The sequence below is a fragment of the Epinephelus lanceolatus genome, chromosome 12 (genome assembly GCF_041903045.1).
Source record: "Epinephelus lanceolatus isolate andai-2023 chromosome 12, ASM4190304v1, whole genome shotgun sequence".
Lineage (NCBI taxonomy): Eukaryota > Metazoa > Chordata > Actinopteri > Perciformes > Serranidae > Epinephelus > Epinephelus lanceolatus.
Window position 1 is genome coordinate 20,288,332 of NC_135745.1, and position 16,441 is coordinate 20,304,772.

The 16,441-nt window shown below is 39.2% G+C and overlaps 1 long non-coding RNA gene across 1 annotated transcript; it reads right to left on the reverse strand.

Annotated features, from left to right (window-relative positions):
- Nucleotides 1-997: 997 nt before the first annotated feature.
- Nucleotides 998-3,023, reverse strand: LOC117272468 (uncharacterized). The gene is made up of 3 exons (XR_004502937.2): nucleotides 2,802-3,023; nucleotides 2,457-2,546; nucleotides 998-1,955 (listed from the first exon to the last, which is right to left on the reverse strand). It is a non-coding gene; the product is annotated as an uncharacterized LOC117272468 (long non-coding RNA).
- Nucleotides 3,024-16,441: the final 13,418 nt, after the last annotated feature.

Below are 16,441 nucleotides of genomic sequence, written 5' to 3' on the forward strand. Positions count from 1 at the left end.
TTCTGTGTCTGGATGTTTGTCAGCAGGCCCGTTGTCAGGGGGGTGAAAAGGTACAGATGACCCCAGCACAAGGCAAAGGAAGGCTCATGAGCAGGTCTATGGTTGACACTTAAACGGGGTCATTTACTGAGTGAATACATTCACTGATAATACAAGTTATATATATTTAAAGGGATAGTGCACCCCAAAGTGAAAATTGCAGAAATCCCAGGGGAGAGGGGGTCACAACACAACTTCACCTAATGGCTGACGGCGACCCAGATTCAAACATCCAAGAACACATAATTGAAATCACAAAATATCTCCATAGCTTGTCCGTAGTGATCCAAGTGTCCTGAAGCCCCGACATAAAAAGTTGTTTGGAAAAACATCATTTGAACTCTGTTTTTAGCCTCATTGTAGCCTGTTGTGTTGCTACCCACTCTCCCCTGTGATCTCCGCAAGTGTTGTGAGGACTCTGAAACTTCACCTGAGCCTCCCTCAGCATATGGGTGAGTTGATAATGGCTGAATATTCATTTTTGGGTGCGCTATCCCTTTAAATGATTAATTAATGTCATTTTATTATTAAAACACATTTCAACCTGCCATCTGATGCTCCCACCCCATTTGAATATGTCTGCATACTGTGGTCTCTAAACAGTCTTGTTGTTCACTCCTGATTTGACCCTTTGATTTAATACCTTGCAGTAATTTCTTCAGTTAGTGTTTGATTTCACTTTTCTCTAATCATTCATTGGAGGACATTTTTTCAGCCCAGGACACATGTCACTACTTCTGCCTTTCAAAATAAGAAAACAAGGTCCTAACAGTAGCTACAAGTACAAGTAGATACAAAATACACATGGAGATATGATTAATTGATTTACATTTGCAGGGAGTATAAATATATATGAGGGCCCCTGCCTGTATTTCCTAAAGGCTGGCCTGTTTGTCAGGAATACATTCTAACATGTAACAGCAGATACAGTGTGATAATGGACAGTAAAGAGACAATGCACTCCACATGGACTTTTATTTAAACCAAATTACTTTACATCAAAACACAAAGTGAACTGCTGCTGCTGTTGGTATAAAAAACAAGGCTGTCTGGCTCCATCTTGTGGCTGCATTATGAAGCACTTGGAACATCAGATCATAAGCAGATATTTGTAAGCACAGGGTATCTCTAAAGACCTGAATCTTTTAATTTAGCTGATACATTTATTTAACTGATATGAAGTCTGTGTCACTAGGAAACACTGCATGTTTACAGAAGATTATTTGTTCTGCAAATGTACCTCATCTAACAAAGCAATAGTTACAGGAGAAGATTGACGATTGACACCACCGTCTTCTCTGTGGTAAATAAAAAGCTACAACCAGCAGAGAGTTAGCTTAGGGTGGAAACAGCTATAGCCTCACTCTGTACAAAGGTAAGAAACAAAATCCACCTACGGTACCAACACCTCTGAAGCTCACTAATTAACACAGTGTATCTCGTTTGATCAGTCTGTGTAAACATGCCAATTTGTCATTAAAGCGGAGACTCCACAGTGGTGATGCTCTCAGCCAAACCTCCCCCATGAAACTGTTGCTTTTACACTTTTTAAAATGTATCTACAGATGAAACAAAGGAGATATCAAGTGTTAGGGAGCAGGGCTGGTGACTCAGAGAAGATACCTTAATATTGTAAGTGTATGTGTCATGATCTGCTTATGATTTCGAAACAGGCAACTCATTGAGGTTAGATAAGATCAGCAAGAAGAGAACGAATTACAAGGTTGTGGGGGGAAAAGTAGATTACTATACTTTTACATCCAAAATAGAAAACATACGCAACAATTATGAACCAATAAGCAGATAGTATCATTTTCTGTGATGAGATCTGTTCTTGGGGTGATTTTTAGTTGGTTGTCAAGTGGGAACACGGTGTCGGTGTATTGCTCCAGTATACCATCAAGACACTACTGGTCCTGGAGAGAGAGAGAGAGAGAGACACACACACACACACACACAGTGTAACTTCTGCAATTTACATAAAGGGAAGCTATTGCAAACACCAGCCCCCCTTGAGGTTCATTGTGGTTAATTTCTGCAGACTTTCAATTAAAGTGTGTCTTATTGCATAAAACTCTTTATCCCACATGCATGACACTAACTCAGCTGTAAGTGTCACGTTTTACTTTGTCTATTTGACAAAGAATACAGCTGCCCTAAGACACAAGAGCATTTGGCACATTTTCTTCAGCGATAATCACTGTAGAACGTCCAAGGTTGACGAAAAGTATCATCTCACTTTTTATACACACAGATGCAGCTAAGAAAATGTAGGAAATAAAACTTGTATCCTTTTGTGTCTTTTGTTGAAAGTCTATGTTTGCATGTAAATCACATCTCTCTCAGCTCATCTCTACATGAAGCACAAATAAAGTTATGTTGGAAAGGAAAATACACTCAGAGTCAAACAAGTTTACCGGGAAGCCACATGCCCCTGGTTTCCCGTGACATCCTCCATGTTTGGGCTTTTTCTTCTTTGATTTGTATTTTCTTGTCCAAATCTTCACCTACAGTGAGACAAAATGAGCATTATAGTGACAAAGTGCATTACTTCACACAGAACATCACCTTGACGGTTCCATTATGCATTTTAAATTGTAATCTTTGTGGATAGAAATGATTGCAAATCCAAACAGAGCTACTTTTCATACTGTATCTCTCTTTCTCAGCAACATGTTTGACATTCACACCCAAAAAGTCCAACAAGGAAACACCATGTGAATCAGTCGATACAGTCAGTGACCAGCATTGAATCTTCTTACCCCAACAACAGCCTGTTGCTGAAGATCATTTCTCTCCAGAGTGGTTGGATCAGTAGAATTGAAGGCTGTGATGAGCAGAAGAGCCTGCAGACACAGCAGGACCAGCAGCACACTTTTGTCCATGGCTGATGAACTGAAGCCCAAACAAAGCCCACATTTATGCTTGCTAACTATAACCAATGTGTACAAAGAGGAAGCTGTAAGAGAATGTCAGCCATGTTGCATTACTATCAGCAAGATGCAAGTCATTATCAGTAAGACACTTGCTGATTGTAAGTGTTGATAAGCAGTGATGGGCGGTGTACTTTTTCTTAGCTTCACCAAAAGTGAAGGGGAGAATATGGAAGTAAGTAAGTAAGTAAGTAAATTTATTTATATAGCACTTCTCACAGAGAGGACTCACAAAGTGCTTCACAAGATAAAATACAAAAAATACAATAACAGAAACAATGCAAAATACACAAAAAAAAAAAAAAAGTAAAGTGCAGCGAAATACAGAGATGATACAATGGACAATTAATGGAACGCAAGCCTAAACAGATGTGTTTTTAACTGCTTTTTAAAAATGTCCACGGAAGAGGCCGCTCTCAGCTCATGAGGTAGTGCATTCCACCATTTCGGTGCAACAGCCTTAAAGGCTCTATCACCTTTCGTCTTTAATCTTGTATGAGGGACAGTAAGTAGGTGGCCTTCAGCGGACCGCAGTGACCTGACAGGACAGTGAAAGGACACCAGATCCGTCAAGTATGCAGGTGCTTGACCATGGAGGGCTCTGTAAGTGATGGTTAGAATCTTTTGCTGGATCCTGAAATTAACAGGGAGCCAGTGCAGGGATGCCAGGACTGGAGTGATGTGAGTGAACTTATGAGATCTGGACAGAAGCCTGGCGGCAGCGTTCTGGACCAGCTGGAGGTGGTCTAATGAAGTTTTATTTAGACAGTGAAAAGAGAATTACAGTAATCTAGACGTAAGGAAATAAAAGCATGCATGATCATTTCTAGCTCGAAATAAGTTAACATGGATCTGAGTTCGGAAATGTTTTTGAGGTGGAAAAAGCAGGAGCAAGTGACAGTTTTGTCATCGAAGTGCATGGCCTGATCAAATGTGACCCCAAGGTTTCTCAACTTGGGGCGCACATTTGCACTGAGGGACCCTAAGCAGCTGGCCACTTTAGATGCTGAGGCATCAGGTGCAATAATTAAAATCTCAGTTTTAGCTGCGTTCAACTGAAGGGAGTTAGAAGACATCCAGTCCTTAATTACATTCATACAACCTTACAGTGAGTCAATTCCATCGGTCCTATCAGGGTTAAAAGAAAAATATAACTGGAGGTCATCCGCATACATATGGTATGAGATACCTTCAAAATTGCTGATGACATCTCTGAGAGGGAGCATGTATAGCGTAAAGAGGATAGGCCCAAGCACTGAACCTTGGGGCACCCCGCAAGAAAGGGGGGCAAACTCTGATTTATGAGGGCCAACAGCCACAGAAAAGGATCGATCAGACAGATAGGATTTAAACCAATGAAGAGCGGTCCCTGAGATTCCTACCCTGTCCCTCAGCCTGTCTAAAAGGATGTGGTGATCAACAGTGTCAAAGGCTGCACTGAGATCAAGCAGAACCAGGATAGTGGATTTACCAGCATCGGAGGCCATCATGATGTCACTGGAGACCCTGAGAAGAGCAGTTTCTGTGGAATGTAACTGACGATAACCGGACTGAAATTTATCTAAGATATTGTAACTGTTCAATGCTGTCACTAACTGGTTTGCAACTACTTTTTCTAGAATCTTAGATACAAAGGGCAGCTTGGAAATGGGCCGGTAGTTACTAAGAACATCGGGGTCCAGATTGGGCGTTTTGAGAAGCGGCTGAACAACCGCTTGCTTGAAATGGGACGGGACACGACCAGAAACCAGTGAGCTATTGATTATGGAGAGCAGAGATGGACCAATAGTGCTGAAAACATTTTTCAGCAAAGTTGTGGGCAGGATATCCAGTGGACTAGAAGAGATCTTCATAGTGCACACAAGATCTGTTGTCTTGTAAGGAGACAGGTGAAAAATTGTCAATAATTGACTGTTGTTTGGGAGGATCAGGAAAGGAGGAGGAGGAGGGTGTTATACTGGCCATGACACTGGCAACCTTATTCACAAAATACATTAAAAAATTGCTACAGTCCTCATCAGAGGACACAGGTAGAGCAGGTGGTTGCGCAACAGTAATGCTACTTATAGTGTCAAAAATGACCCTGGGATTTCTCTTGTTGGAGATGATGAGATTTTTAAAGTAAGAGGCTCTGGCTACCCGAACAACAGAATTGAATTCAGCTAACAGTTCTTTAAAATAAAGATGATGTACATGAAGCTTGCTTGATTTCCACAAACGCTCAGCTCTCTGACATTTACGACGAAGGCAGCAGATGTCGTCGTTCAGCCAGGGAGTGGGATTAGCTGTGGGGATAGTTCGAGGCTTTAAAGGAGCAATCTTATCAAGAATAGCAGAGCAGTGTGAGTTAAAAGTTAAAACTTGGGAGTCAACGTCAACATTAATATTAACAGGCTGTGCCACACTGTTAAAAGTGAATGAGAATTTCTCAGCAGAGAGATTATCTAACATACAGGTGAGTTTTGTACGCTTGCTGGTTGAACAATCAGAAATAATAGACAAATTAAACAGGATGCAGTTGTGATCAGTGACGGGCAGCTCCTCAATATGCTCATTTGCTTTCTTGGGAAAAATGCCCACCAACACCTGAAACTCAGTAATTAACACTTTGGTTTATGTACATGTTAAATAAAACAGATATAATGTGCTCATTCAACACATTCTCACTCACAACTCGTCAAACACCTACACTTGGTCGGTGACCCCAGACGATGACACTTCAGGAACCCTCTGTCAGTGTTGGATGGTCAGAGACTGGGTGTCAGTCTCATTCCAAAGTCGTCAAAATCCGGCGCTTGGGCAGTGACCTGCAGCGTCAGACACAGACAAAAAAGCTGTTCTTTAACATCGGCATAATACGTGGCCAGTCGCTGTTATAGTTACAGTGGGAAACATGGCGGGATAAGAACGAAAGTTACCTAACCCTAACCCAGCGCTGCCGATGGGAGAGAGTAACACAAATACAAGGAAGCATCACAGAAATCAAGCAATACAGTTTAAAGAAGGAAATACAAGATATAGAGCTTTATTGCCATTTACTCAAATATGTCACAGCTCAAGTTTTCATATATTCATGTTGTTTGTGTGCTTGTGTGTGTTCACTTCATTACCTCACGGCTGAATCTTCTGTGTGAATGCAGCAGTCACACAAACAGCCCAGCCGCTAAAAATCATTCAAACTCAAAGAATTTTGGACCAATTTTAGTGCAGTTTGGATTGTTACAATTTACAGAAGTGTGTTTACGAAAGAGAACACCTCATTCTCATACCATTTTGTATCTTTTGTAAATGGAAACTGTAATTTAAACAATGAAGCTCCAAGTATATTTTTCCTGCATTTAAAGTCGTTGCCATGATGTGATTTTGTTTATAATCGTTTACATAAATAAAGACTTGATTAAAAAAATGACATAATTAGAGCAAACACAAACACAAAATCAAGTCTCTCTGGTTGTTTGTTTTACACTGACAGCAAAACAAATAAATCTGCTTCTTTGAGAAAATTAAATCCAATTAGGCATATATTATCTTTAATTCAGTAAACAGGTGTTGCCTCTCTCTTGCTACTGTAAATAACCAGCATGGTGTGTGTAGCAGAGATAACATGAGTGACACTTATTGAATGACCACATAAATATGTGATGTTAAGATAAATTCAAACTGAAACTATCTTCGCCATGATTTTCAGTCTTTATAATAAAAAAACGACACCCATATTTGATGTACATTGCCACTTACTAGTCATTCTTGGTAATGCAGGTTGAGCATATCAAAAACCTATATATCGGGGCAACTGTATTGATAAAGGATGCTGTTCTAAATATTACTATCTTACTATATAATGACGAAAACTCTGTCTGTGTGTCTGTTCCACGTTTTTCTCCTCACTGACTTGGTCAATCCATGTGAAATTTGGCACAGTGGTAGAGGGTCATGGGAGGATGTGAATGAAGCAATATTACATCAATTGGCCAAAGGGGGGCGCTATAGCAACTGATTGAAATTGCAAACTTTGAATGGGCATATCTCATGCCCCGTATGACAAAGAGACATGAAACTTTGCACAGAGGTGCCTCTCCTCATGAGGAACAAATTTGCCTCAAGAACCCATAACTTCCAGTTATATAGATTTTCCGCCATTTTGAATTTTTTCAAAAACACTTAAAATCGATCTCTTCCTAGGAAGTTTGACCGATCTGCATCAAACTCGGTGAACATAATCTAGGGACCAATATCTAAAGTTCCCTCTTGGCAAAAGTTGGAAAACTTACTAAAACTGAGCTTCTATAAGGCAATGAATATTGCGGAGGGCGTGGCTCATCACATAAAGGTGTATAACATCTCAAGGGTTTCACCGATCACCACGCAACTTTGTAGGCATATGACCACACATAATCTGAGGGGACCCCTCCATTATTGACCCCATCAAACAAAATGGGGGCGCTAGAGAGCTAATTTCTTATCTAGGCCTAACCGTCATATCGATTTTTACTAAACTTGGTAGATATGTAGAACAGGACGCCTCAAGGTGACTGGAGAAATTTAACTCTAATTGGCAACTGGGTGGCGCTATAACAACAGAAAAATGCTTAAAAATGGCTAAAATGTGACCAATCGCTGTGGCTCCCCCTGTGGCCAAATGTTGTTGGGTTTTTTCTAATTTTTGGTATGACTAAGTCATGGTATGGTATGCTGTACATAATCACGGAAACTGTCAGTGTGTCATTCTGTCAGTCAGTCATTCTGTCTGTCCCACGTTTTTCTTCTCACTGACGTGGTCAGTCTAAGTGAAACTGCACATAGGCACTGAGGATTGGCATAGGTGACAAAGCTACCAATGGGTATGGAGTAGTTACCTTTAATATAATTATTACATACATTTGACCATGCCGGTTTGACTTATGTGTTAAAACAGTAAATTTGACTTCAACTTTGTTGGTCCCCCCCAAAAATTGCTCTTGAGCACAGTCGTCGGCCGCTATTTCCAGTTTGAAAAGGGGTCCCTCCCTTTCCGCTACGTAGCCAAGGGGGTGACCATTGAGTGCGACAAGTGTCCATAGTTCCACACTCAATTTTCTGACCGTTTTGAGTGCACCATCCAGGTACTCATAGTGCACTGCATTTTTGAACGCACTTATGCACTCAAAATAGTAAGTGTAAGTACAGAAGTACGCGATTTGAGACACAGCACTAGTTTCAGATCACTTCACTTCCTGCCTCTGTTTTCCCTCCCTTTTGATGACTTCACCTGTGTCTAATTGTCTGTCCCGCCCTGATTAGCCTCACCTGTGTCTCCTTCCCTTCCCCTCACCTGAGTATTTAGTGTGTGTGTGTGTGTGTGTGTGTGTGTGTCTCTTTGTTTTCTCCCAGTGCCAGTTTGTCTTAGCTTCTTGTGTGTCTAGTGCTCCAGCCTTTCAGTTTCCATGTGTTGTTTTTTTTTTAATTTAGCTTGTTGACTGCCTCTGTCTCATCCCTGTCCCTATTGTTTGCCCCCACTGATAGTCCCTCTGTGAGCCAAACCAACCTTTTCACCAGAGAAGAATGTGATATTTTACCAAAACTGTATCCAGAATTGTGAGTCCACTCTCACCTGGTTTGCCAGTTGTTACAAAATGATGAAACACTGTGATCATCCTCCTTATGCCCATAAATGCCTAAAGTTAGATCTTTAAGTTATATCATTGCAGTTTTATATGTTTAAAGATTTGCCTGAATGTTTGCCATTTGATTTGTCCACTGCTCAGAGACCAGCTGGGAAAAACAAGAGACCAAGAAACACAAAACTTTGTGCTTTTGATTGTTTTTAATCAGGAAGACATTTTATTGTGACTGTGACATGTATAGATCTTGTAGTGGAACACATGCTGTCAAACAATGTGAGCTCTTTATTCAGCACAGCAGTGAGTGATTCTCTGTCACTCACTGTTGACTCTAGTACATGTAGCTGCTGGCAGCAAAACTATGGAGCATAATACCAATACATTTTGTTTGAAGTCATTCACTAACAGTGCTGTTTTCTTAAACACAAGATAAAATCAGAGCAGTGTGTGTGTGTGTGTGTGTGCGTGTGCGTGTGTGTGTGTGTGATGCAGCAGATACATGATCACATGGAAGTAGTTCAGTAAGCTCAATATCGATCACTTATCAATATTATCACATCCACTCCTTGGTCCATGAGGCTGGTCTTTAATCTCTCAGGCATGTGTGTCTGGTCTGGGGACAGAGAGAAACACAAAGAAAAGAAAGAGTTACACAACATGGCTTCTCAACAGTCATTTGTTGAGCCCCAAGACTGACTGTCTTTGTTATTTTAATGTACATTATGTCTGTTAATCAAACATGTGGAATAATCTCTTACTTGGGGGGAGGAGGCCTTGGTATATCTTGGGGCTGTAACAGAAACAGTTGATGACTTTTACAACAGCAGATCAATTAAAATAAATATATTTCTGACTAACAAATAACCAAACATTAAGAACTATTATTGATACAACTTGCTTAATAATGAGCTAATTAAAATATTGAAATCTGACAGTAAGGATCTTTAGCAACTGTTTATTGAGACACATTCTGGAAGATTCTGTTATGTAATTATAATATGGAAAGGAATAAACTCTGCATTAAAGTTTATACTTACCCCCTAACATGCCAGTCCACATCCTCCTGGGTAATAGCCACTGTAGTAATAATCGTCATGTCTGTTTTCATTTCAAACAAAAACACAAATAGAAAAACAGATGCTTACAAACTGTTTATTCACAAAACATTTACTTTTAGAACAAAACCTCATCAGAAAAAAGAGTTTTCATCTTCCTTCTTTACTAATCAAGTTTTATTTTCGTCATCCAAACTATATAAACTAAATACATATACTTTTACTATGGTCATTACTTTCATGTATATTATGTCTTTAAATCCAACATGTTGGACATATTTCTGTTTACATGAGGAATAATCTCTTACCTGGGGGGAGGAGGAGGAGGAGGAAGGCCGGGCAAGCTCTGAGGGCCCTGAAACGGAGACAGTTGACAAACTTTACAACAGCAGATCAGTTCAAATAAATATATTTCTGAGTAACAAATAACCAAACATTAAGAACTATGATTGATACAACTTGCTTAATAATGAGCTAATTAAAATATTGAAATCTGACAGTAAGGATCTTTATCAACTGTTTATTCAGACACATTCTGGAAGATTCTGTTATGTAATTATAATATGGAAAGGAATAAACTCTGCATTGAAAGTTTGGTCTTACCTTCTTTAATGCCCGTCCACTTCCTCTTGCTTTATAGCCATCCTGAGAATATCTTTTACGTCTGTTTCCATTTCTTCTCTCCTATAACAAATTACAGGTGTCAGCTCCCAACAAATTCATGGATCCAAACTGCAAATTAAAACAGAAGAAACTCTTTGAATATCGCTTTAGATTACAGCCAGCACAGTGTGAATATTTAGCTTATACAGGGTATCAAGCAGATAAGCCAGGGGAAAAGTTCTACTTCTACAGCTTTAGCCCCCCAAAAAATGTAAATGTTTAGAATAATAGAAAATAAAATACTGGAAAACAATAATGTGATGATTGATGCATCCGGTGATCAAAACTGATTCTAAACTCCTTAGAAAACAATTTAAATCTGCACGTAGTTCGGTGCCTTTTAATGCAACCCTGAGTCATGAGTCAGAGAGCTTTTAATCCAGGGTTGCCAACTCTCATGCATCTGGTGTCACTGTCACTCTTTCACCATCAATGTCACTCTCTCATGCCCGTTTAAGAAATCTCACTCCACCATTGCCAAGTCCTTTTTTTTGTTTTGACGTCCAGCCCATTGTGTTGCTTGACCGGACCGCATACTATTCTCAGAAAGCAAGATTAGGTCCCGTGGGGCTGCCCTGAACTTCATGCTAGCTTGTCCTTCCCCTAGTAGTCTCCTACAATTTTTCTCGTTGTTTTTTCTATAGACAGCATTCTGTGACCTAAGACAACAGAGCTATGGATTGAATAACACCGGAGTATCGCTTTAAGTTCACTCATTGCCCTCTACAGCCATCTAGTGGACAAACATCGGAACAGCATTTTACATTAATTGGTTAATGCTGAGTTATGGCATGACCTTATAGAATTGCATGCAATGCATACACTGGGTTGTTTCAAATGAAAACTCCAGGTAAGTAACTGCTCATGTATAGTAACATGCCATGATCATTCCTGACCTTAAATTACATTCTTTAGCAGAAGAAATAAATGTCAGTTTACAATGGGTTTTCTTACTTAAACATATCTGTACACCTAAGGCCTACAATTTTCTCCTGGGGCTCACAGATGCTAAACATTTAGTATGTTTTATGACAATGTCTCAAAAGGCCACATAAAACATGATAAATCAACAGGGTTCCCATGGATCCTTGAAATCCTTGAAAGTTTGTGAATTTGAAAAAATCATATCAAGGCCCTGGAAAGTTTTTGAAAATATGCATAAAAGTACACAGGTCATTGAAAGTCCTTGAATGTATCTATTTCTGTATGAAATTGCATGAAAACAGGATTTCGCTGCGTGAATTTTCAAAATTTTCTCAGGGGAGACCCCGACAAACGCCCCTTTAAATCTTTCTTTTTGTCTCACCGGGACATATTACTGGATTTTTTTAAGCAGATGACCTTGATCTGCACCGTAAAACAAATATTGAGCGTCTATGGACGTATGTGGGGTTTAGGCCTATAGATGAATATGTAAACGTACACTCATTTCTTCTGTTTATCACATGTGCATATTAACTCTTTTAAGGTGAAAAACAACGTGCCGCTGTGTCCATGTATGTTCATGACCACGCACGCACAAGCATATTACGTCACAAGGTAAAATCCCAGTCCGGCCCTCTGACCAAAGTTTGCAACCCTGTTAAACACAAAATAAGATTTTGCAAAAGCTGAGTATTTTACAGTGTCAGTATTTGCTAGATTATAAGCTTCAAAAAGAAAAAAAAGTGGTCAGACATTGTTGCAGCCCTGAAAATCCCCTGGGAGTATGCTGTAGATAGCTAACCATTTTTCACCATTTCAAACAAGGGTGCTTGTAAACGTTAGCTACTGGAATATTAGCCCACGAGCTAACCATACATTTCAACTGGCGATTTCTTGCTTCAGTCTTAAAAATAATTATACAGTGTCATCTTTGAAGCTAGCAGGCTTCAGCTGAAACATACAGTTAGCACGCAGGCTACTAGCAAACATTCCAGTAGCTAAGTTTTGCTTGCAAGTAGCCCCTACAGTGGTTAGCTTGCTTGCTATAGCATTCACCATACTTACTGGGGATTTCGGAGGCTGCAGCAATTTCATTCTCCACTCTATCATTTGACATGTCCCACACAGATGTACCATGATAGAGTGAAGAAGAAAAAAGTGGACAAAATTTGCTGCAGCGTATGCTATAACTAGCAAGCTAATCACTGTAGAGGCTGTTTGCAAGCTACCTTTAGCTACTGGAATGTTTGCTATTAGCCTACAAGCAAACCATATTTTTAACTAAAGACTACAAGCTTACAAAAATCACATCATGTAACGTATATGAGTGAAGCTATAAATTTTCAGCTGAAATGTACGGTTTCACTGAAGGCTAATATCAAGCATTCAAATAGCTAACGTTTGCTTACAAGTAGGCTATCACTCCCTGCGCTCCAATACCCATACTACCATACTATTTAGTATGCCAGAAAAAGAATTAGTGTGTCCCAATACATAGTATGTCAGATGCAGTATGCCAAAAGTACCAGGATGTTCTACTACATCCGGTCATATTTCGCAGTATGCATGTCAGCATGCTTCTTTGGCCATTCTGACCCACAATCCTTTGCGCAGCAGAAGTTACACTTACTGAGCTGCGTGTACAACCAACGCCCACACTTCCTTTCATACATGGTTTATTTAATTTGAGATACTAAGACACTACATATTAGGACTGCAATGATCTGATTATATACTGTCACATACCATACAGTTCTGCAAGAACACAGTTACAACATTCAAGTTTATTGTGATTATAGTATAATCAATGTTAGGGTTCAACTATGACTACAATATAGAAGATTCTACCAGTATAGGCAGTGGGGTAAGTGTGGTATAAATAATGAGTGAATATGACTAAATATGAATACACTATGGGCCAGGTATGAGCAGTAAAGACTAGTAAATATATAAATAGTAAAAGTCAAATACATATAAAGTAATGTAGTAAGAATGTGCAAGTATGTTACACTACAAATAAAAGTAATGTGAATGTAAGGCTGCTTCACATGCAGACAGAATATAGTGCCAGCAGCTGCATAGCTGCAAATATATTTAACATCAATCATCTGCCAGCAACAGAGAGCTATGTGTGAAGGGGTTAATATGCCTACTGGTGACTAGTTCAATAGACAGGTCACTAATAATAGGCTTGGGACTGTTTACGTGAACACGTCAGTTTATTAGAAACAACAACATAAACCGGTCTCTGCCATTAGCCACAATGCCGAAGAGTGGCTGTGTGCCCTTTTGCACTGCAAATAAACAAAAAAATCACCAATTAAAGTTTTACATTTTACCAAATAATAAAATGGAACCACAAAGGAGGGCTAACGTTATATTTTATAACGTTAGCCCTCTTTTGATAGCTTGAAATGGCTTCAAGCTATCAGAAGAGAGGACGAATTTGGCAGATTATGGGACCCAACAACAAAACATGCGTATGTCTGCAGTCAGGACTTCATTTCAGGTAAGTTTAATGTAATGTTAACCATTTCCAAACAATCGTAGACTATGTCAGGGGTATCAGGAATATTAGATTAATTGTTTAAACGCTAGTGAACTTTGTACTACATTTGTAACTTGTGTAGATTTCCTCGCAACACGTACAAAAGTACACATTCAGTACCTAAGTAGAAGTACAGATACTTGTGTACAAAAGTCTGGTAAAAGTAGAAGTACTGATTAAAGTTCTTTCCTGAGTACGGTATATGTAAAAACAAAGTGCTGGCTCTGAAATGTACTCCAAGCATAAAATAAAATTTAACGTTAGCCCTCTGAAGGACATTGCTATTGCCTGCATCGTGTTTCTGTGCAAAGCTAAAAGCTCTCTTCAGATAGCTTGAAGCCATTTTGTCCTCCTTTGTGGTTCCGTTTTATTATTTGGCAAAATGTAAAACTTTAATTGGTCACACAGCAACTCTTCGGCATTGTGGCTAATGGCAGAGACCGGTTTGTTTTCCCCCTCGGCTCTAACCGGATGTGACGTTTGTGGGCGATCCCGTCATTGCCGACTGTATCTATGGGAACAGTGGTTAGCTAGTTAGCTAGCTTTATCATATTAGCATACTCCCTGGGGATTATGAGGACTGCAACAATGTCTGTCCACTTTTTTCTTTTTCTTTCTGAGGCTAACAATCTTGCAAATAGTAACTGCAAGATCCTTAGTCTGCAAAATCTTATTCTGTAACTAAAAGCTCTGACTCATTTTCTTGTGAGAGAGTATCAGACTTTAGTCTTTTAAGATAATTTTCAAAGTATTCTAGTGTATGATTCTTTATTCAGATCCCCATTAGCTTCCACAAAGTGGTCGCTAGTCTTCCTCGGGTCCACTCACAAAACAACATTAAAAGTACATCAATTTAAAATCCCACAAAATCAGTGAGACAGTAGAATTCAATATCAACCCAAAGTTAGGACAAAAACAGATTAAGAAAAACAAAATTGTCACAAACTGAATGCACCAAGTAAATGAAATGAAATGAAATAAAATTCACAAAAATGTTCCAGAACTGCCATAACAAAATAATATACATGTGATTAATCAATTTAAGTTTTAGTGACTTCTTGAAGGAATATCTATTATGAATCTGTCTAATGCTGGTAGGGAGCATATTCCAAACTGAGACAGCTCTATAAAGAACAGTTCTCATCATAAAATTTGTTTGTGGACTTGGTGCCACTAGAAGACCAGTTCTCACTTGATGTGTCACATACCCATGACAAAAACCACTAGTTTATCACTAAGGAACTGAGGTGTATTTTTCAAGATGACAGTATGCATGAATAACAAAAGACTAGTTTAGCCTCCACAATCAGCCAAGATAGTCGATGATGCATCTCACACACATTGGCACGGAAAACGAAGAACTAATCTCGCTACACTGTTCTGTACAATTTGAAGCTTTTGAAGGTGTTTTTGAGCAGCACTTGACCAGATGACCGGGCAGTACTCCAGGTGTGACAGAACAAGTGACCAAACAACATCATTCATAACAGAAGGTGGAACCATAACCAGAACAATGCCCTTTCCCATCATGGAGACAATGTGATCGATGTGGTCAGACCAAGACAGTAAGCTGTTTAATTCAACACCCAGTAATGTAGTTTTAGTGACCTGCTCAACTAATATCCCATCTATAGACAGATTGAGAGCAGTAGCATTAGCTTTAACAATCCTACTGCCAAACACAATGCATTTAGTTTTTGCAATGTTCAATATTAATTTATTAATTTTCACCCAGTTGGTAATGGTAGGCAGTTCAAGCTGTAAATTCTCACTCAGTTCTGCTAATGTTATGATAGACATTAATAACTTACGATGCCTCATAGGTTCTTTTAGATACATGAAAATGCATCACACTTTACTTAACACCAACATTAAAGCATTCATTAATGAAGCATGCATTATTATAGATGCATCAGTATGTACTTCACTTTACTTAGCACATAGGCCTACAGTGACAACTTAAAATACTGCATGGACTGTTATACTATGAGTCCTTAATAAGGCTGATTGTAGAACTGTGTATGAGTGACTATAGGTATTCATATCCACAAGACAATTATAATTCACTCTAAGTCACATCTATAATGGTTTGACTGTTGATGTAGTGAATCAGGTAGCATCATGTTTCTGAGTGTAGTCATAGAGCATTATAAATGCATGATAATTCACAATGAATAATGAGGAAATGTTAACTTATCTGGTACATTGCAAAAAATGTTGATACTGAACATGGCAGTGAGATGTCCAGTGACCAAAATATCTGCTCATGTAATACAATAGTGACTACAGGATTATTAAACCTATTATATGTCACTGTGTTGTATGTCATTGGATATGTATAAGATACTTTAATTGTAATTTGCAGGCTAAAATCTGGAAGCATTACCAATCATGGTCTAATACAGGTTTCTCTCAGCAACAACATGTTCAATATTCATGTCTGACAGAAAGAGAACACAATGTTAAACCAGCACACTGTGACAATGCGAGAAGCTTCTTACAGTCAGTGGATGTTTTTACCTGATCAGGAGGCAGCTGATCATCTCTCACCACAGCAGCTGCATCAGTAGAAGTGAAGGCTGTGATGAGCAGGAAAACCTGCAGACACAACAGGACCAGCAGCACACTTTTGTCCATGGCTGATGAACAGAGTTTGACACAGCTGTTAAACACACACGT